This window comes from Rhinatrema bivittatum, chromosome 14, assembly GCF_901001135.1.
Source record: "Rhinatrema bivittatum chromosome 14, aRhiBiv1.1, whole genome shotgun sequence".
In the NCBI taxonomy this organism is placed as follows: Eukaryota; Metazoa; Chordata; class Amphibia; order Gymnophiona; family Rhinatrematidae; genus Rhinatrema; species Rhinatrema bivittatum.
Genome location: NC_042628.1, coordinates 54,858,448 through 54,879,192, shown reverse-complemented (window position 1 = coordinate 54,879,192; position 20,745 = coordinate 54,858,448). Strand labels below are relative to the sequence as shown.

Genomic DNA, 20,745 nt, shown 5'->3' with positions numbered 1-20,745 from the left:
CGCATCAGCCGACCAATTTCTAGCCACAACTAATGCCTGGCCACTATTACCAAAGCCATCCCTCTGGCTGAGATGCAGACCAAATCACAGCTGCATCTGCCAAAAAGGTGGCTGCTGGCTCCATCAATTCACACCAAATTCACTGACCTCCTGAGAGAGAAGTAAACAGGAGCAAGCCACCAGGGAGCAACAAGAAACTATCTGAAAAGTCATTGTCACTGCTTCAAACGCTTGCTTAAGGATGGCCTCAATCCTTCTATCGTGTGCATCCTTCAAGTCCGCTCTTCCCTCCACAGGATTATTCATCCATTTGGAGACGGCACACACAAGCACGTCCACTTTTGGAAAACGCAACTGCTCTCTCACCACTGGATCCAGGAGATACAGGCCTTCCAAGACTCATCCCTCTTTGAAATTAGCCTCCTAGGCATCCCACTCAAGATCAATCAATTCTTGAATGGCTTCCATACAGGGAAAAAACAAGAGGCTTTACGCAAGGAAATCAAAATGGGATTTTTCTTTGGCTCAGACATGGAATCAGCCCCAGGGACTCCAAGTATCTTTAATACCTGAGAAATCAGAGCCAGTATCTCATCTCTGTGAAAGAACCACAATATAGTCCTACATGGTTCCAATCCCGGAGGAATTTCCCCCATTCTCCAGAGAGTAAGGATCAGCTTCATCATCCATGCCATTAAGATCCCTATCGGGAAAACCAGCTGCCGATCTAGGTGTACTTCGGCGCTTAACCACAGCACCAACATATGGGCGACCACCTGCGACTCTGACCTAGCAAGATTGGTCGGGGCCGAGGACTGCACCTGCGGAAAGGATTGCAATCCTTGAAAAAATTCCACCCAAGAAAAGGCAGAAGGATCTATGCTAAAACCAGGAGGCACATGTCCTGTGTCCACTGAACTACCTTCCCCCGCTGACGAACCAGTTAAGGGAGCTCCAAGGACAGGCGCCCGTTTTGACATGTCTTTTCCCAAGCCCTCATCATGCTGGGAAGAACTGGACTTAGTAAAATCAGATGAAGGCAATTCTTCCTGAGCTTCCAATTAGCGCTGACACAAGTTAGAGGGATGGCCAGACTGAGATGCCTGAATATGAAAGGCAGCACAGAGGGTAAGGTGCTTAGGTTTCTTAGCTACAGGCACCATCTGTCAGTACGCTTGACAGGCAACTGAAAGGTGTGCATACACTTGAATTCATGTTGTAAAAAATAGGCTTCCAAAATTTAAGCATACAACCCTGTGCCTTGAAGAGCACCCAAAAACTGAGCACCCTCAATGCCGCTCAGATTCTGTGTACAGAAAAAACACGTGCCCAAATTAGATGCCGCTACCAACTGGACACCCAAGTAGGCATCCAACTAAGTGTCCAAAAACTGGGCACACAACTGGATGCACAGCCGAAAGAAGGCAGCTTAATGCACAGGAAAATGCGCGAAAACGCTATCATGGCCTACCACGCGGCGCAGAGAAAAGCCTAAAAGCGTGATCTAGCCCAAAAAGGCTGCTCAACTTGCCAGGCTCCTTACGTCCCTTAAACTCTTTGGAGGTGGGAACAAATGTTGGATTGGTGCGCCGAGCACAGAGACCGGAGGAAAGAGGAAGCCCTACAAAAAAGTCCTCTTTCTCTGTTCTGTTTTGTTTTTTTAAGCTTTACTTGAGCTCAGCCCATCCCATTTGAGTACAGAGTCGGTTTCCAGTTGCGGGGGAAGAGGGCATATACCTTCACCACTGTGCTCGGCTTCCTGCACCCGCTGCCTTTCAGCTTTCAACAGCTTACACGCTGGCTGAAAAACCAGCTACCGGAACAAGGCACTCATCTGAGGGACATAGTGGATAACACATTGAAATCGTCGGTTCAGTGTGCTGCGGCAGTCAAAAAAGCAAACAGAATGTTGGGAATTATTAGAAAGGGAATGGTGAATAAAACGGAAAATGTCATAATGCCTCTGTATCGCTCCATGGTGAGACCGCACCTTGAATACTGTGTACAATTCTGGTCGCCGCATCTCAAAAAAGATATAATTGCGATGGAGAAGGTACAGAGAAGGGCTACCAAAATGATAAGGGGAATGGAACAACTTCCCTACGAGGAAAGACTAAAGAGGTTAGGACTTTTCAGCTTGGAGAAGAGACGACTGAGGGGGGATATGATAGAGGTGTTTAAAATCATGAGAGGTCTAGAATGGGTAGATGTGAATTGGTTATTTACTCTTTCAGATAGTAGAAAGACTAGGGGGCACTCCATGAAGTTAGCATGGGGCACATTTAAAACTAATCGGAGAAAGTTCTTTTTTACTCAACGCACAATTAAACTCTGGAATATGTTACCAGAGGATGTGGTCAGTGCAGTTAGTATAGCTGTGTTTAAAAAAGGATTGGATAAGTTCTTGAAGGAGAAGTCCATTACCTGCTATTAAGTTCACTTAGAGAATAGCCACTGACATTAGCAATGGTAACATGGAATAGACTTAGTTTTTGGGTACTTGCCAGGTTCTTATGGCCTCGATTGGCCACTGTTGGAAACAGGATGCTGGGCTTGATGGAACCTTGGTCTGACCCAGTATGGCGTTTTCTTATGTTCTTATGTTCTTATGGACCACGGAAATCACCTCAAGAATTCTCAACTGGGGGAGGGACCATTTGGTATCAACGGAGGAGAGTGGCGCAAATTAAATTTCCTTTTTCTTTCTCCTTCTAAAACTTGAAGCAATCCCCAGTAGGGAGATGCATGTCCACCATGTACTGGAGACAGAGAATACTAGTGGGCTGTTGTCACTGCAGGGGTATATATACTGTGTTGTCAGCTTTGCTCCATCTCTATATGTTAGTAGACGTACATAACCCACTGGCTCTAGATTCACCTGTCTGAATGCTAAGAAAATTTCATCTGCCATTTAGATGCTCAGTCTTTAGTCTAGCAAGAATCTCCTGTAATTTATTACAATCTGCTTGTGATTTAACAACTCTGAATAATTTTATATCATGTGCAAATTTGATTACCTCACTCGGCGTTCCCCTTTCCAGATCATTTATAAATATATTCAAAAGCACTGGTCCCAATACAGATCCCTAAAGCACTCCACTGTCCACTTTTCTTCACTGAGAAAAATGACCATTTAGTCCTACTCTCTGTTTCCTATTTGTTAACCAGTTTGCAATCCACAAAAGGACATTGCCTCCTATCCCATGACTTTTTAATTTTCTTATGACTCTCTCATAGGGGACTCTGACAGCTGATCTAGGGCGTCCCACATAAAGCTGCGTTGGTAAGGTGCTTGGGGACTTGGGTAAGAAGTCCAATGCGTCAATAACTTGCTGAAGTGGAATGCCTGGAAGCTTTTGAGGAAAGCAGCTTTAAGAAGAAGCAGTATGAGGATGTTTAGTCTTTGCATGAGTTGAGTGTATCAGTAGTGCACCATGAGTTCTTACACTGTGCATCGTGGGGTCATAAAAGAGATGGCCAGTTGCACCGTGTGGCTGGTGTGTCAATGCCTCAAGATGCATCAAATATCGAGCCTCGTGCATCAGATGCTTTGATATTTCATGTGTCGTGTGTATGAGGACTGCGTGTTTCAAATATTCATCAGTGCACTGTGTGATTAATCTGTTGATGTGCCATATGCCAATGGTGATAATGAAGGGCGCTGATGCTCTTTGCACCGATGCATCATGTTTCATGCGTTTTTGCTTCTTCAACGCAGCAACCGAGCGCTCCAATGGCTGATGCTTCTTCTTTTTCAGTGCAGGGTAGCTGATGTCATTCAATACCTTGGCTTCAGTCTGAGCTAATGGGGGAGTTTTCAAGAAGCTCCTGCTCAACTCTTTTCCCGGCGAAGCAGACGCTGCATTGTGGAAAGAGGATCTGCTGCAACTCCAGAGAAATTTATGCAGCTCCTCAATCTTGATTGCTCTGAAATGTTGGGAGTGCAGGGATATCTGTCCACAGGTATAGCAATTCTTCTGATCATGGTCTGGCCTAAGGTTCCAATAGCAGAGCTCGTGCCAACAATGGGCATTACCTTGCCACAGATGCAGTTTTTGAATCCGCTCACCGTTGTCTTTTTCTTCTGGCCTGATCTTTCGATGAAGCAGGATTCAGTATTATGTTGTTGCTTTTTTTAGCACTAAAAAGAGCTGTTGTGGGTGCTGCAGAAGCAACGAGGCAATTAAAAAAATAGAAGACAAGAGGGAAAATAAAGAGAAAATATAATTCCAAGAGTTCTGAAGTGAAAACTTTATGGAGAGACTGAGTAAATGTTCATGCAGTACTCGGATAAAAATTCACTGAGGAGGCTCAAGAGGTAATACCAGCATGGAACTCCCACACATGCTCAGTAGAGCTCAAAGCTATAATAGCTAGGAGAGACAAGTCCATTCAGTGCCACCAGATGATGTCACCCACATGTAATGACTAATTCATCCTAATTATCGACAGGAAATACAATAATATTGCCTTGCATAGTAACTTGCAAACCCAAAAATGACAGCTGGATCGCAGTTTGCTGTGGTAGCTAGAGTTGGCCATTCCATCCCTGGGTCTACAGCTTCCCACACATGGAAAGGGAACATTTCTAGCACGTTGACTCCTCATTCCATGGTGATGGAGAGAAAGGCAAGCAGTGAGGGACCCCCTTAAGGGCTAGCCAAATCTGCAATGGTGGCAGCCCTCAGGATGGTGAACACCTAGAGCAGGCCAAATCCCCACGGAGGCAGTTCCCACCAAAATCCAACTCCTGGGAGGAGTAATAGTAGGCTGATAGAAAAATACTTGTGCCTGCTCAGAGAGCCTCCATAATGGAAGTCTCTTTTGCTGCTACTGGCAGCTTTCTTGTGCCTTTTGCTTTAACGTTTTTCTTAATAAGGCAGTTTTACTTCCCCTGCATAAGCCAGGACAAAGAAACTAAAAACCAGAGTGACGGGGTAGAGAAGGAATGGAATCGAAAGAGGGGATCGTGAAGAAGGGAAGGGCCCAAGCCCCAAGGAGAAAGAGAAGCGTGTCAAGCCTTCCTCCCCTGAACCCATCTGACCTCAACTGGCTCTGCCAGTACCCACTGAAGTCTTAGGAGCCACCTATCAGGTTTTGACTCCTCCATGCTCAACTAGGCCCCAAAGAAAACCTGAGAGCCATTTACCAGGCCCACCTCAACCAGAGAAATGTCCCAGCAGACCACCTGTGAGCTAGAAGCTGGGGCCCACTCCACTAGGGGTACAATTAAAGACAATTTGCCCTAGGAGCCAAGATCCTGCTCTTCCAGAAAAAGCAGTCTGCTATATGTTGCTATAGCAGCATGCTCCATCAGGGATAGGGTCCAAAGACGAGAGACCTGGGAGCCAAGAATCCTGCTACACCAGCCCAATACATGTACATCATCTGCTGGAGACAGGAAATACTGGCAGGTAACCAGTCTACACCACTACTTATAGGTAGTGATGATGTCACTGAACTTTTTGGTTCTCTTTCTCCATTTGCTGGCAAGGTGACATAAACTCAAGCATATAGACTGGTCTAGTAGAATCATAAAATCCTGTCTCCTAGACTATATTCTACTAAGATATTATCCAATCATCTGTGCTTCAATCATCTCATATTACTTCATTAACTAGCAGAATGTCATATAATCATGTTATAATGCTAGAGTTATTCTCCTGAGGTTGGCTCCAAGCCCCTTCTCTCTGTTATATTTCTCTACTTTGATTATCTTTCTCTTCATTTCCAATTCCAAGTTATTCACCCTTGTTATAATGTAACTTTTTACCTTCTGCTCCCAATCTGTCTCCTCTTTTGAGGTTTGACTAGTTATTGTTAATGTACTATCGTTCTATGTAAACCGGGTTGATTTGATCTGTATCAAGAAAATCGGTATATAAAAACCCTAAATAAATAAATAAAGAAAGAAAGAAAGAAAATTGTATATCCAACCATCTCCTAACATGCACAAATACCTATGGCAAAGAAGTTTCTTTTTAAAGTATTACTTTCTATTGCAGGACTAGTCCTTCCAAAAGGTAAGAGAGCAATTAGTGTACCGTGGAGGACCTTGGAATACCATATTTTTGTTGCTACACGTTGCGTGATAGCTCAACATTGGGGCTCGCCAACTATTCCTCAGTTATCTATGGTGCAGGATAAAGTTTCTCTAATTTATAGATTAAGTAAAAAAACTGCATCTCAAAATAAGAAAGTACGCGCCTTTACAAATATGTGGGCACCGTACATTAAGTGGAGAGCGCTTGGTGGGGTTTAGAAGTTGATATATAAAGCTGCCTATTTCTTCTTTTAATACAAGGGTCTGGTATTTTCAGAGCTGCAACATCCGCATGTTGAGCAGGGCAGGAGACAATGTCTGTTCTTAGAAAATGTCTTTCAGTGAGGGTCAGCGTTACACTGCATTGTATATATTGGATGCAGGCTAGTCGATCATACGTACCCTTTGCTTTCCATCTATTCGAGCAGGGGAGGGGGGAGGGGGCTATGGGGAATTTAGTGAAAATGTGTTGCATCTCTTTACATAAAACCTACAGCTTGTAATATACATGGTCATGGTTATGTAGTCTCCCTTGGGGACACATGGTCTTTTTCTGTGTGACAGAGATAACTGTTTAGGATATTTACTGGTGACTTTATAGGTGAATGTACCGTAATAACTGTTTCATTTATTTTACGGCTAAGTTGTACTGTTTTAATTGCATCACAATAAAAATACTATAATTAAAAAAAAAAAAAAAGACAGCAATTAGTAACCCAAGCACTAGATCCTTTTCTTCTAAATATACTCCACAGATTTCAGTAACACTTTTACTAATGTATAATTATAGAGTCTTATAATATAATAACAAGAATTATCCAGTACAATCATTATTTATTTATTTATTTATTTTAAAGATTTTGTATACCGTCTGAGCTTGGAAACCCCCTCATTAATAGAATTCCTCCATTTTGATCCTTGGGTATCAGATTACTCTAATTACCAGAATCATTCCATTATTAAAGTTATAAAATCTTTAGAACATTCAGCATCAACAGAATTATTCCTATACTATAAAAGTACCTGCCTCAGATTGCACTTCATTCATAAAATGAGCCATTGTTAAAATTGTAAGTCTCTGACTACCTCATTAAAACAAAAATTAAATTGAAATAACAAAATTAAATTTAACTAATATTAGATTGTTTTAAATAATGAGCCACAACTATGCAACATTCGAGGCAGGGTATACAACCATAAACATTCACAATCTAAAAAACAAAAAATAAAAACAAACTTAAAATATATAAACGCTTAGCCAGATGAAGTTCAAATATGAGATATATTCCCATATTTATCCACATTGTGGTTCGTAAAATTAACTATCTCTAACAAAGGCTGACAATAGGAACTCCCTTACATCACCTATTCCAGCTATTAAGCTAACTACTTGCACCAAAGGCCCGAGCAAAGAAAAATAGGGTAGATTTTAAAAGGTGTGCACGGGAGTAGATTTGTTCACGCAACCCGGCGCGAACAAATCTATTCCTGATTTTATAACATGCGCACGCTGCCACGCGCATGTTATAAAATACAGGGTCGGCGCGTGCAAGGCTGTGCAAAATCGGCAGCCTCTGCGCGCCGAGCCGCGCAGCCATCCTCCGTTCCCTCCGAGGCCACTCTGAAATCGGAGCGGCCTTGGAGGGAACTTTCTTTCTGGCCCACCCCCCCCCCACCTTCCCGTCCCTTCCCCTATCTAACCCACCCCCAGCCCTAACTAATTCCCCCCCACCTTTATTTTACAAGTTACGCCTGCCTGAGGCAGGCGTAACTTGCGCACGCCGGCCAGCTGCCGGCGCGCCATGTTCCAGTCCAGGGGCTGGTCCGGAGGCCGCAGCCATGCCCCCGGAATGCCCCTGGTCTGGAACCACGCCCGCAGCCCCGCCCCCGGACACCCTCGATGATGCGCTGGCCGCGACACGCCCCCGACACGCCCCTCCAGGAAAGCCCCGGGACACGCGCGTCCTGGGGCTTGCGCGCACCGCCGAGCCTATGCAAGATAGGCTCGGCGCGTGCAGGGGGTGGAAGGAGCAGCTTTTCGGGGGTTACGCACGTCTCTTACATGCATAACCCTTTGAAAATCTGCCCCAATGCTTTTAATTGTTTCCTAAAAGTGCATAAGGGAAACTTCTGCTCTAGGAAGAGAGCTCCATAGTTGAGGGCCATCAACCACAAATATTCTGGCTCAAGTTTCTATCAATCAAATCTGCCGCACAGAAGGAATATCTAACAGATTTTGGCCTGTGGAAATAAGCAGACTGGGCAGTCTGTGAATTAAAAGAAGTCAAGAATTTTACATGCCACTGTATCAGCAGCCAGTGTAGAGGGTGCAGAATTGGTGTAATATGCTCCCGCATATTGGTTCCCATCAAAAAAATAGCAACAGCATTCTAAATGGCCTGTAGAGAGTTTAATGTGAACACTGGAAATTTGTCTCTCAATAATATATTTATTCCATAACAATAACAATAGCAACATGTTGTCTTTCATTAATACTTCACAAAAAGAATAAGGGCAATAAAACATATCTAATTTAATGCAGTAATAGGTTTTTTAAATTGCCTTATTATTAGTCAAAAAACAGTGACACTTACATCATAGGTCTTAGTAAACTACCATGAAGACCACTTGTGGCACAAGTTGTAATAATTTACCAATGCAAAGTTTATGTCCTTGTTGGTGTTACATTCTTTATGTCAGTTTTTTCTTAAATACACAAAACAATACATTCCAAATGAAATGACAGAGTACTTAGCTCTAAAAAGGAGCTCCAAACATTTCCAGTTGCATAGCAGAGAAGCTGTCAGATGCTGCCACTGTCAATCTAAAAGCAGGAAAGTTGTCAAATCTGCTCACAACTAAAGCCCGACATTGTCAGTGTTTCCGCATCTCTTGCCTGCATAAGGGATGTCTCATATACTGTAATAAAATAAAATTATGAATTATCAAACATCAAAAATGTTCTAATGTTACTAAGGCACACCACTTTCTTACTTATAACTCATCAGGCAGTGTCTCATATCATTCAAAATGGCTACTTCTCCCTTTCATCCTTTGTATATAGCTACTTGTTATCTCAACAAGAGACAATCACCCTGCTCCCATATGATTCTTCAACATGATTGGTTCATAAAATCAAATAAGAGTTCAACTTTGCCCATCAAACCCCAATGTTCTAAATGCAAGCCACATAGGAATCAATAAAAATCTGTCTACTTTATTTATTTCTTTAACTCATTGAGGGTCACATTCCACAACCTGTCAATCCACCACTGTTCTTGTCTTAAAAGTTGCAGATTATTTATTTTATTTATTTAAAATATTTATTACCCACCCTTCCTATGTTCAAGGGCGGGGTACAGTAAATTCATACATAATTGGTAATACATAATACATAAATAAAAATTACACACGGAAAAATTCACCAAGTCTTTAAAATAACAATAAAATAAAATAAATTAAAATTTAAAATAAAATTGTAAAACATATAAAAACCGAATATATAGTTTAGGAAAGGCTTGTGGTGATTATGTCATGTCTGCCTGATTCGGGGAGGCTTTCTTAAAAATATATGTTTTTAAGGCTTTCCTGAAAAACGATTTTTCAGTGAGGTTTCTTAACTCATTTGAGAGGGAATTCCATAAAAGTGGACCTGCAGATGAAAATGTGCGATCTCGGGTTTCTTCTAAGTGGATAGTTCTAGGAGAGGGAATGCCAAGAAGTGATTGAGAGGAAGATCTTAATGATCTAATAGGAGTATGAATTTTAAGGATGGATGTGATCCAGGGAGAGTGAATATTGTGGATAACAGAATGTATAATTATAGCTAGTTTATATTGAATTTGGTATGACACGGGGAGCCAATGTAGATTCCAGCACAAGTGTAATATGTTCACGAATTGATACTGTCAACAGCCTAGCAACTGAATTCTGAATAATCTGTAATGGTCGAGTGGTATGGGCAGGCAGTCCAATTAAGTGTGAGTTACAATGATCAGTACTCGATATAAGAAGGGACTGCAAGATAGAACAGAAATCAATTGAAGTTAGAAATGGTTTTAAGTGTCGGAGAAGTCTAAGCTTGTGGAAAGAAAATTGCATTAGAGCTTTAACATGATCAGGCATTGATAGAGCAGGGACAATAAGGATTCCAAGGTTACAAACTTTCTGGGTAAATTGGATTGTTTGATTATTAAAATGGAAATTATTGGGAATATTTTGGTTTGGAAAACGAGATAAGATAATTTCAGTTTTAGAAATATTGAATGCTAGTTTATTATGGCTTAACTATTGTTGAATTGTTGATAGGCAGGTTCAAAGAAAAGATTCTGTTTGTGTCCAGGTTTCTTTAAGAGGAAAGAAGACGAGTATATTGTCAGCATAAAGTTTAAAGTGAATACCAAGATTAGAAAGGATACGACATAGAGGTGTTAAATAGATGATAAACAAAGTTGCAGAGAAAGCCGACCCCTGAGGAACACCATAATGTAAATCGTACCATAAGGAGGAATGAGATTGAATAGAAACTCGATGAGTTCTAATAGAGAGATAAGAAGAAAACCAAGAAAGAACAGCTCTAGAGATCCCAAGCAAGCATAACCTGGAAAGAAGTATTTGGTGATCCACAATGTCAAAAGCAGAAGAGATGTCAAGAAGGCATAGAAGAAAAGCTGAACCTTGATCAAAACCTCTTCTCACCATGTCAAAGGTAGAAAGAAGAAGCAGTTCCATACTATAGTGTTTTTCCTAAAACCAAATTGGTATTGGTCGAGAATATTATTAACTTCCAGAAAGTTATTAAGTTGATACAGAACTGCTGTTTCCACTATTTTTGCCAAAAATGGTAATGGAGAGATTGGGCGATAGTTTGAGAGTAGGGTAGGGTCAGCAAAGGCTTTTTTGATTATTGGACAAATTGTTGCTCATTTCAAGGAATCTGGAAGAAAGCTGTACTTTAAGGAAGAATTCATGAAATCAGAGATGAAAAAAGCTGTATCTGAGTTAAGTGTTTTCAGTAAAACTGTAGAGTGTGTGCGGTGAGACCCAAGATGGCCGCCACACGGTGAACACGGAAGCAATCTAGCTCCACGTTTTTCCTTTTCTAAATCTTGCTTAAGGTCTCTCTCTAAGTTTACCTAGTTTTTTCAATGCTTCAATGCCTCACACAAAACGTAAGGCTAGAATTAGAGAGGTTACAGCCTCAACTCCGGTTTTACCTTCTCGTCAGACGCGGATCAAAGATGTGCTTCCTGGTTTGCTGATAGAGCCGGTGAGGGGAGCCGCTGGCGTCGATGGTGGTGAGCGGACGCCACACGCCCTGGCCGAAGAGATCTCTCTTAGTCCCGGCGAGCTGACAACCCCCTCTCTCTCTTGCAACCCCCCGGACTACGAGGGGGGAGAACAACTGCAAGAAAGCTCGACGAACCAGCCTGTAAGAACTGTGGAGGAGCCCCAGAGAAGCGGCATGGATATCATGCAGGCTTCGGTGAGCCTGGTGAGTACAGGCTCCGGGGGAGGAGAGACTGGCTCGAAATGAGATGAGCGAGAGGAGGAAAGTCTTCAGGACAAAGGAGGTGAGGAAAATGAAATTCACGTAGAATTGAAACATCCATTAATCCTTCCAAAAAAAATAACTTCTGAAGAAATATGGAAGGCTTTAACAACAATGAATAAAGCTATAGTGGACTTAACAAATGTAGTGAAGCAGAACCTAGAGAAATCTAAAAATTTGGAAACGAGAGTTCAGAAAATTGATTCCTCTATATTAAAGGTGGAGAAGGATATTAAAGATATGAGAGAAGTCAATCTTAATTTAATAAAATCGGATTCGTATGTGAATGGAAAGATAGACTTTTTGGAGAATCAGTTGCGAAGAAATAATTTAAGAATATTGAACTTTCCAAAAACAAAATGGATGCCATTGAAGGATCTAATTAAGAGCTACTTCAGTAATATTCTGATGTTCTTAGAAGAGAAAATACCAACAGTGACAAGAGTGTACTATATTCCAGGAGGGAAAGTGAAAGAGAGAGAATTTCAAGACGTACAGCTGGATAAAGATGTTACTCCTGATAATTTGAATGATTTTCTTGAAAAATCGTATGAAGCAAAGATTGCAGAACGAGCAACAGTCTCTGTGACTTTCCTTCAAATGTCTGATAGAGATGAAGTATTAAGGAGATCCTTTAAAAAGCAGGCTGAGTTATTCTATGGATATCAAGTTAGAGTCTTCCCGGATGTCACCAAAAGAATTCAAGAAAAAAGGAAAGCCTTCTTAGCTTTGAGGAATGAAATTGTGACCAGAGGAGCAAAGTTTTATTTGAAATATCCATGTCGCTGTATTCTGGTTTACAATAATAATAAGTATATATTTACTGAACTGTATACGTTCAGTCCAGATATACGTGAATATCTGGACTCTCACTCCGATTAAGTTCCAGAAGTGTAGGCTAGAAGTAGAATATATCTGCAAATAACCGTGTGTCTATATTACTTTGTATAGATTTCCTATGTTACTGCTTTGTTTTCCTTGGGTCTCCCAATTTACTTATAAAGGGAGGAGGAATAGCCTAGTGGTTAGAGCAGTGGACTATGAACCAGGAGACCAGGGTTCAAGTCCCACTGTCACTCCTTGTGACCTTGGGCAAGTCACTTTACCCTACATTGCCTCAGGTACAAAAAAACTTAGATTGTAAGCCCTCTGGGGATAGAGAAATACATACAGTACCTGTATGTATCACTGGTGTGATATCTCAATTGAGATGAATGTTGGTATATTAAAATAATAAATAATTATAATGTTGGAAGATATTTTGCTTTTGGAAGTTGAATAACTTTAAAAAATTGGAATATATTGTTTCTTCATTTCTTCCTATTTTCCTTTAATGTAGTTTCAATTGTAATTGAAATGTGAAAACTTGATAAATAAAAAATTAAAAATTGTAGAGTGTAAGTTGAGTGGGTTAGAAGGATTAATTTTGCTGATGATACATATAATCTCAACTTCTGAGACAGATTCAAATTTGTCCCATACTGGTCCGTCAAAAATTAAATCATCAGGAGTATTGTTAGATAAAGCAGAAAAATTAGTCACATTTTTAGTCTTGTCATTGAAATATAAAGCAAATGTCTAAGCAATATTCGTTCCTTGGAGGGCCGAGGGAAAAACAATTGAGTTAGTGTTGTGTGTAACTATCTTTTTAATACAAGAATATTCAGGTGAATTTTAAATGGGCCATGCGTGTAAAAAATGGGGGTTATGCGCACATTTTCAAAGGGGCCTGACCATGCATGTAACCCCCATTACACGCGCTGACGTGCCGGGCCTAGAGAAAAAGGCAGTCCAGGGGCAGGGAGGGGCAGGGCTGGAGGTGGACAGTGCAACGGCCATTTGCTGCTGTGCCAGGGAAGCGCACGCTGGCAGTCGGCCAGTGCGCACAAGTTGCTTCTGCTCCAAAGGAACAACAACTTACAAAAAAAAAAGGTAAGATAGGTCAGATTTAGGGGGTGGAAAGGAGAAGGGGAGGGGATGGAAGGTTAGGCAGGGGTGAGGAAAGTTCCCTCCCAGTCTGCTCCTTAATTGGAGCAGACTGGGAGGGAACTGGGAGAGGCCCAATCTCGTTGTCGCACGTACCTTTATAAAATTAGGCCCCCTTCACATGCATGTGCGGATTATAAAATCCAGCGTGCATGTGTGCACAGACCCCAGATTTTATAACATTGCGTGCGCCGGAAGCACGCGCACATGGATGCACACATGCATCTTTTAAAATCTATCCCATAATGCTTTGAAGTTATTAAGTACAGTTGAAAGTATGGAGTAAATGTAAGCTTTCTTAGCAGTGATAATTGAGTCATGATAATCTGAAAGTTTTTAATTAAATAATAGTAAGATATTGTACCTGTTGCAATTTCCTTTCTGCCCTTTTCAACTCACATTTCTTTTTCCATAGGCTATTGTTAAACCATGAAGCTAAATTCAATCATTTCATATAAACATGCTTCAAAAGGTATAAGATTGTCACGTGTAGCTAATAACAAGGTGTTCCAGTGTTCTAGGAATTCTTCTGGTTGGTCACAGGTATTATTTTCTAATATGGATCTTAATCCTGGTGCTAAAAGCTGAGGCCCTATAGGGCCCCTCTTCATCACAGGTGTAGGGTTATGCATAGTCACCTGTTTCTTGTCAACAGGGATGAGTAAGAAGGATAGAAGAATGGTCACTCCAGGGAATCATAGAAACAGAAACACCAGGTTTATCTAAAGAAAAAACATTTAAGTTTATAAAGGCCAAATCCAAACAATTGCCTTTATTATGTGTTGGACTAGAAACAATTTGAGTCCATCCACAAGAGGATAGGGTATCAGTTAAAGTTTGTGCAGGGTAGGACAGAGATATAAGAACATAATAAATTGCCATGCTGGGTCAGACCGAGGGGTAGATTTTAGAAAACTACGCCCGAGCGTACTTTTGTTCGGCACCAGGCGCAAACAAAAGTACGCCGGATTTTAAAATCTGGGGTCGGTGCGCGCAAGGGGGTGCACATTTGTGCACCTTGCGAGCGCCAAGCCCTGCGCGCGCTGCCCGTTCCCTCCCCCCACCTTCCCCTCCCTTCCCCTACTCAACCCACCCCCCCCAGTCCTATCTACACTCCCCCCTACCTTTATCGCGGAAGTTACGCCTGCCCCAGGCAGGCGTAAGTCACGCGCACCAATCAGCCGCCGCCGCACAATTCCCCGGCCCGGGAGCGATTTCGGAGGCCTCGGCCACGCCCCCAAAACGCCCCGGAGCCGGCAGCACGCCCCAACACGCCCCGGAACGCCCCAAACGTCGCGCAGCGCCCCCGACATGCCCCCCTAGCAAAGCCCCGGGACTTCCCGGGGCTTGCGCCACCGCCGAGCCTATACAAAATAGGCTCGGTGCGCGCAGGGGTTTTTTAAAAGGGTTACGCGCATAACTTATGCACGTAACTCTTTTAAAATCTACCTCCAAGGGTCCATCAAGCCCAGCATCCTGTTTCCAACAGAGGCCAAACTAGGCTACAAGAATATCAAGATGTTCAAGATGTTAACTGAAGTCTCCTACAATGATGGTTTTAGTAGGATCAATATCTAGATTCAAAACAGTTTTAAGAAGAGGAGAGGAGTTATGGGAGAGGAGTCTGGGTGGACAGTAATTTAGACAGATGTTTATGTTTCAAGATTTAATACAAAGCATTTCATAGGGTAATGGTAGCGGGACATCTAGTTCATAAAACTTCAGAGATTTTTTTCAAAAATGGCAAGACTATCACCCCTTCTACCCTGTCTAGATTTAAAGAGATAGGAATAGTTGGGGGAACAGCAATGATTAAGGATGGGTACATCATAATCTTTCATCCAGGTTTCATTTATGCAACAAGTCATAATTCCCTGAAGCCAACAAATCATAGATTATTGCTGATTTCTTCGCAATTGACTGTGCATTAACAAGAATAACCAATGCACTAGTTGAAATGAAAGTAGAAAGAGATTTTAAGGTAACATTCTTGAAAGTTCTACATAATGGCTCGACGGATTCTGCTTGCAGCATAGCATCCTTGACCCATAATTATATGAATTGACATCTGATTCATGTTTGAGACATTAAGATACTCACAGATATTGGCCAAATCCATTTTGTGAAGACTGGAACCAAGGTTTACACAGACAAGAGGGTATGTTCACCTCTGCACAAGAAGGGGTACACAAAGAGGCAAACTCCTTTATTGTGCTCCCTCGGGGGCGTGCCCCATGACATGAGCGCCACTGGTGCTTGTGCCTTGGATTAATAGCCCGGCGCCCAAAGATAATGTCGACAGAGGCTTCGATGAGGCACAGGGAATCCTTTCCGACGCTGCCGCAATGGTAAGCAGCAAGAAACTACCTCTCAGGCCGGTGTCATAGACAGGTAGTCAGGAACAAGCAAGATGCTAGTAAGTCCACTGGCACCCGTGCCTCAGATTAATAGCCCAGCGCCCAAAGATGATGTCAATGGGGGAAGGGTTTCAACAAGGTGCGAGGAATCCCTTACGATGCTGTCACGATGGTAAGTGGCAAGAAACTACCTCTCAGGCCGGTGTCATAGGCATATAGTTAGGAACAGGAGCACCACCACAGATATTTACTCTTGTTTTTTTTCAATACTGTACATTTCAAACTATCTATAGAGTGTTGAAAAGATAGCCAACAATGGGATCACCAGCGGAGCTTCAATGACTGACGCAGAATGCAACTTAAATGTTCTAAAATACAAGCCTGCAGCTTTTTTATTATGCTGCTCACATATACAAGTGGGCATAGAAACCAAATCATGTTTGGCCCCCCCTTTGGTCTGGACTATGAACTGCCCCTATGCTTGGGTGTGAGAAGTGCCACATGAGAAATTATATTTACAAAGGAAAATTAGTTCTTACCTGTTAATTTTCGTTCCTGTAGTACCACGGATCAGTCCAGACTGTGGGTACGTACAGGGAATATGATTTATCTTCGGGTTCGTAGTCTGAGTGGAAGATGAGACAGGGTCCCGGTCACCCCGACATCACAATTCTGTGCCCTTCTCAAACAACCTCTCACTTGTGCACCACAGACCAGATAAAATCATCTCACCAAAATAAAACAGTAATTAACATTTTTATTAGTAATAAGTAGAGGGTAAATCCAGCCAGAACATTAAATGGGAAATGTACAGTAGTGAAGAATAAAATAATCTTGAAGTTTTCTTATTTTAAATAAGCAATGCAGAAATAACACAGGGTATGGCCTGTTAGCATAAGAACATAAGAACATGCCATACTGGGTCAGACCAAGGGTCCGTCAAGCCCAGCATCCTGTTTCCAACAGTGGCCAATCCAGGCCATAAGAACCTGGCAAATACCCAAAAACTAAGTCTATCCCATGCTACTGTTGCTAATAATAGCAGTGGCTATTCTCTAAGTCAACTTAATTAATAGCAGGTAATGAACTTCTCCTCCAAGAACTTATCCAATCCTTTTTTAAACACGGCTACACTAACTGCACTAACCACATCCTCTGGCAACAAATTCCAGAGTTTAATTGTGCGTTGAGTGAAAAAGAACTTTCTCCGATTAGTTTTAAATGTGCCACTTGCTAACTTCAAGGAGTGCCCCCTAATCTTTCTATTATCTGAAAGAGTAAATAACTGATTCACATTAACCCATTATAGACCTCTCATGATTTTAAATACCTCTATCATATCCCCCTCAGCAGTCTTTCCTCATAGGGAAGTTGTTCCATTCCCTTTATCATTTTGGTCGCCCTTCTCTGTACCTTCTCCATTGCAACTATATCTTTTTTTTAAATGCGGCGACCAGAATTGTACACAGTATTCAAGGTGCAGTCTCACCATGGAGCAATACAGAGGCATTATGACATTTTCCGTTTTATTCACCATTCCCTTTCTAATAATTCCCAACATTCTGTTTGCTTTTTTGACTGCCACAGTACACTGAACCGACGATTTCAATGTGTTATCCACTATAACGCCTAGCTCTCTTTCTTGGGTGGTAGCTCCTAATATGGAACCTAATATTGTGTAACTATAGTATGGGTTATTTTTCCCTATATGCATCACCTTGCACTTATCCACATTAAATTTCATCTGCCATTTCGATGCCCAATTTTCCAGTCTCAGAAGGTCTTCCTGCAATTTATCACATTCTGCTTGTGATTTAACCACTCTAAACAATTTTGTATCATCTGCAAATTTGATTTCCTCATTCGTCGTATTTCTTTCCAGATCATTTATAAATATATTGAAAAGTAAGGGTCCCAATACAGATCCCTGAGGCACTCCACTGCCCACTCCCTTCCACTGAGAAAATTGTCCATTTAATCCTACTTTCTGTTTCCTGACTTTTGGCCAGTTTGTAATCCACAAAAGGACATCGCCACCTATCCCATGACTTTTTACTTTTCCTAGAAGCCTCTCATGAGGAACTTTGTCAAACACCTTCTGAAAATGAAAATATACTACATCTACCGGTTCACCTTTATCTACAAGTTTATTAACTCCTTCAAAAAAGTGAAACAGATTTGTGAGGCAAGACCTGCCTTGGGTAAAACCATGCTGACTTTATTCCATTAAACCATGTCTTTCTATATGTTCTGTGATTTTGATATTTAGAACACTTTCCACTATTTGTCCTGAGACTTAAGTCAGGCTGTAGTTTCCTGGAACACCCCTGGAGCCCATTTTAAATATTGGGGTTATATTAGCCACCCTCCAGTCTTCAGGAACAATGGATGATTTTAATGATAGGTTACAAATTTTTACTAATAGTTCTGAAATTTCATTTTTTAGTTCCTTCAGAACCCTGGGGTGTATACCATCTGGTCCAGGTGATTTAATACTCTTCAGTTTTTCAATTAGGCCTACCACATCTTTTAGGTTCACTGTGATTTGGTTCAGTCTATCCAAATCATTACCCATGAAAACCTTCTATGATACCTCAACATCCTCTTCAGTAAACACTGAAGCAAAAAAATAATTTAATCTTTCCACGATGGCCTTATCTTCTTTAATTGCCCCTTTAATCCCTTGATCATCTAACAGTCCAACTGACTCCCTCACAGGCTTTCTGCTTCGGATATATTTTTTAAAGTTTTTACTGTTTTTGCCTCTACGGACAACTTCTTTTCAAATTCTCTCTTAGCCTGTCTTATCAATGTCTTATATTTAACTTGCAAACGCTTATTTATTTATTTTATTTATTTATTTAGAATTCTTATATACCAACATTCTTGTAAAATTAACAAATCATATCGGTTTACAATATAACAGAATAATCACGGCTAAGGCGTTACATTAAAACAAGGCTTCTAATAGAGTATATAGAACAACATAACAATAACAGCTAAGGGGTGGATTTTAAAAGCCCTGCTCGCGTAAATCCGCCCGGATTTATGGGAGCAGGGCCTTGCGCGCCGGCGCGCCTATTTTCCATAGGCCTGCCGGCGCGCGCAGAGCCCCGGGACTTGCGTAAGTCCCGGGGTTTTTCGAGGGGGGCGTGTCGGGGGCGTGTCGGGGGCGTGGCCGATCGGTGCGGCGTTTGGGGGGCGGGACGCTGCATTTCGGGGGCGGGCCCGGGGGCGTGGTTTCGGACCGGGGCGGTCCGGGGGCGTGGCCGCGCCCTCCAGAACCGCCCCCGGGTCGCGTCTCGGCGCGCTAGCGGCCCGCTGGCGCGCGGGGATTTACTTCTCCCTCCGGGAGGCGTAAATCCCCCGACAAAGGTAGGGGGGGGTTTAGACAGGGCCGGGGGGGTGGGTTAGATAGAGGAAGGGAGGGGAAGGTGAGGGGAGGGCGAAAGAGAATTCCCTCCGAGGCCACTCCGATTTCGGAGCGGCCTCGGAGGGAACGGAGGTAGGCTGCGTGGCACAGCGCGCGCCGGCTACACAAAATCGGCAGCCTTGCGCAGGCCGATCCAGGATTTTAGCAGATACGCGCGGCTACGCACGTATCTACTAAAATCCAGCGTACTTTTGTTTGTGCCTGATGCGCCAACAAAAGTACGCGAAGGCGCACTTTTTTAAAATCTACCCCAAGGCGTTACATTAAAACATAGGGTCTAATAAAGTATAAATATGAGAACAAGTGAAACAAGTATAAATATGAGAACAAGTGTAAATGTGAGAACAAGTGAACAAATCGAATGGAGCGTAAAGGGGACCCTGAAGGACATAGGAGAGATCTTAAATCCCAATTATATTCTGTTATGTCCTTTGACCTATGTCAGAATGGTCTTGGGAATCCGGGAAGGCTTGTCTGAAAAGCCATGTTTTGAGGTGTTTCTTAAATGTTTGATGACATGGTTCTTGACGAAGCTCCGGTGGCAGAGAGTTCCAAAGGGTGGGTCCAGCTGTCGAGATTGCACGCTTTCTTAATGAGGTTTTGACCGGTGGAGCATATAATGAACCTTTATATGCATTTCTGATTGGTCTGTCTGATGTATGCAGACGGAGTTGAGAGCTTAGATTGAGATGGGCGATGCCGTGAATGTCCTTGTGGATCATCATCAAAGCTTTGAAGGTGATCCTAGATTTTATGGGAAGCCAGTGAAGGAAATGAAGGATGGGTGTGATATGGGCTCTTTTATTAGAGTTGGTGAGTATCCTTGCCGCGGCATTCTGGACCATCTGTAGGGGTTTGGTAGTTGTCGCTGGGAGCCCTAGCAGTAGAGAATTGCAGTAGTCTAACTTTGTGAGGATAATTGACTGAACTACTAAACGGAAGTCATTAAAATGCAGGAGAGGTTTCAGATTTTTGAGTACTTGTAGTTTAAAGAAACACTCTTTGGTTGTGTTGAGGACGAAAGATTTTAAGTTGAAGTGGTTATCGAACCGAACCCCTAAGTCTCTGATGGAAGGGGAGTGGTTGATGAATGCTTTGGCAAATTGGGATGCACTTTGAGAGTTGAGGAGAACGTGGTTTTCGTCTGGTGAAATGATGAGGATCTCAGTCTTGTTAGAGTTGAGGATAAGGTTAAGGCTGGTAAGCAGACTATTGATGGATTGTAGACAACTGTTCCAGTGTGCCCACATTTTTTGCAGGGATTCTGTGATTGGTAGGAGGATCTGTATGTCATCGGCGAATATGTAATGCTTTAGTTCGAGGTTGGAAAGTAATTGGCAAAGTGGCAGCAGATAAATGTTAAAGAGTGTGGGGG

General features: G+C 42.3%; 1 protein-coding gene across 1 annotated transcript in view; it reads right to left on the bottom strand.

Moving 5' to 3' along the window:
* Positions 1–20,745, bottom strand: part of LOC115076019 (probable histone-lysine N-methyltransferase PRDM7) — a 550,011-nt gene that overhangs the window by 483,440 nt on the left and 45,826 nt on the right. The window contains exon 2 of the mRNA XM_029577065.1: positions 8,638–8,962. The gene's annotated coding sequence lies outside the window, so the exon portion shown is untranslated. The remainder of the gene's footprint in view (positions 1–8,637; positions 8,963–20,745) is intronic.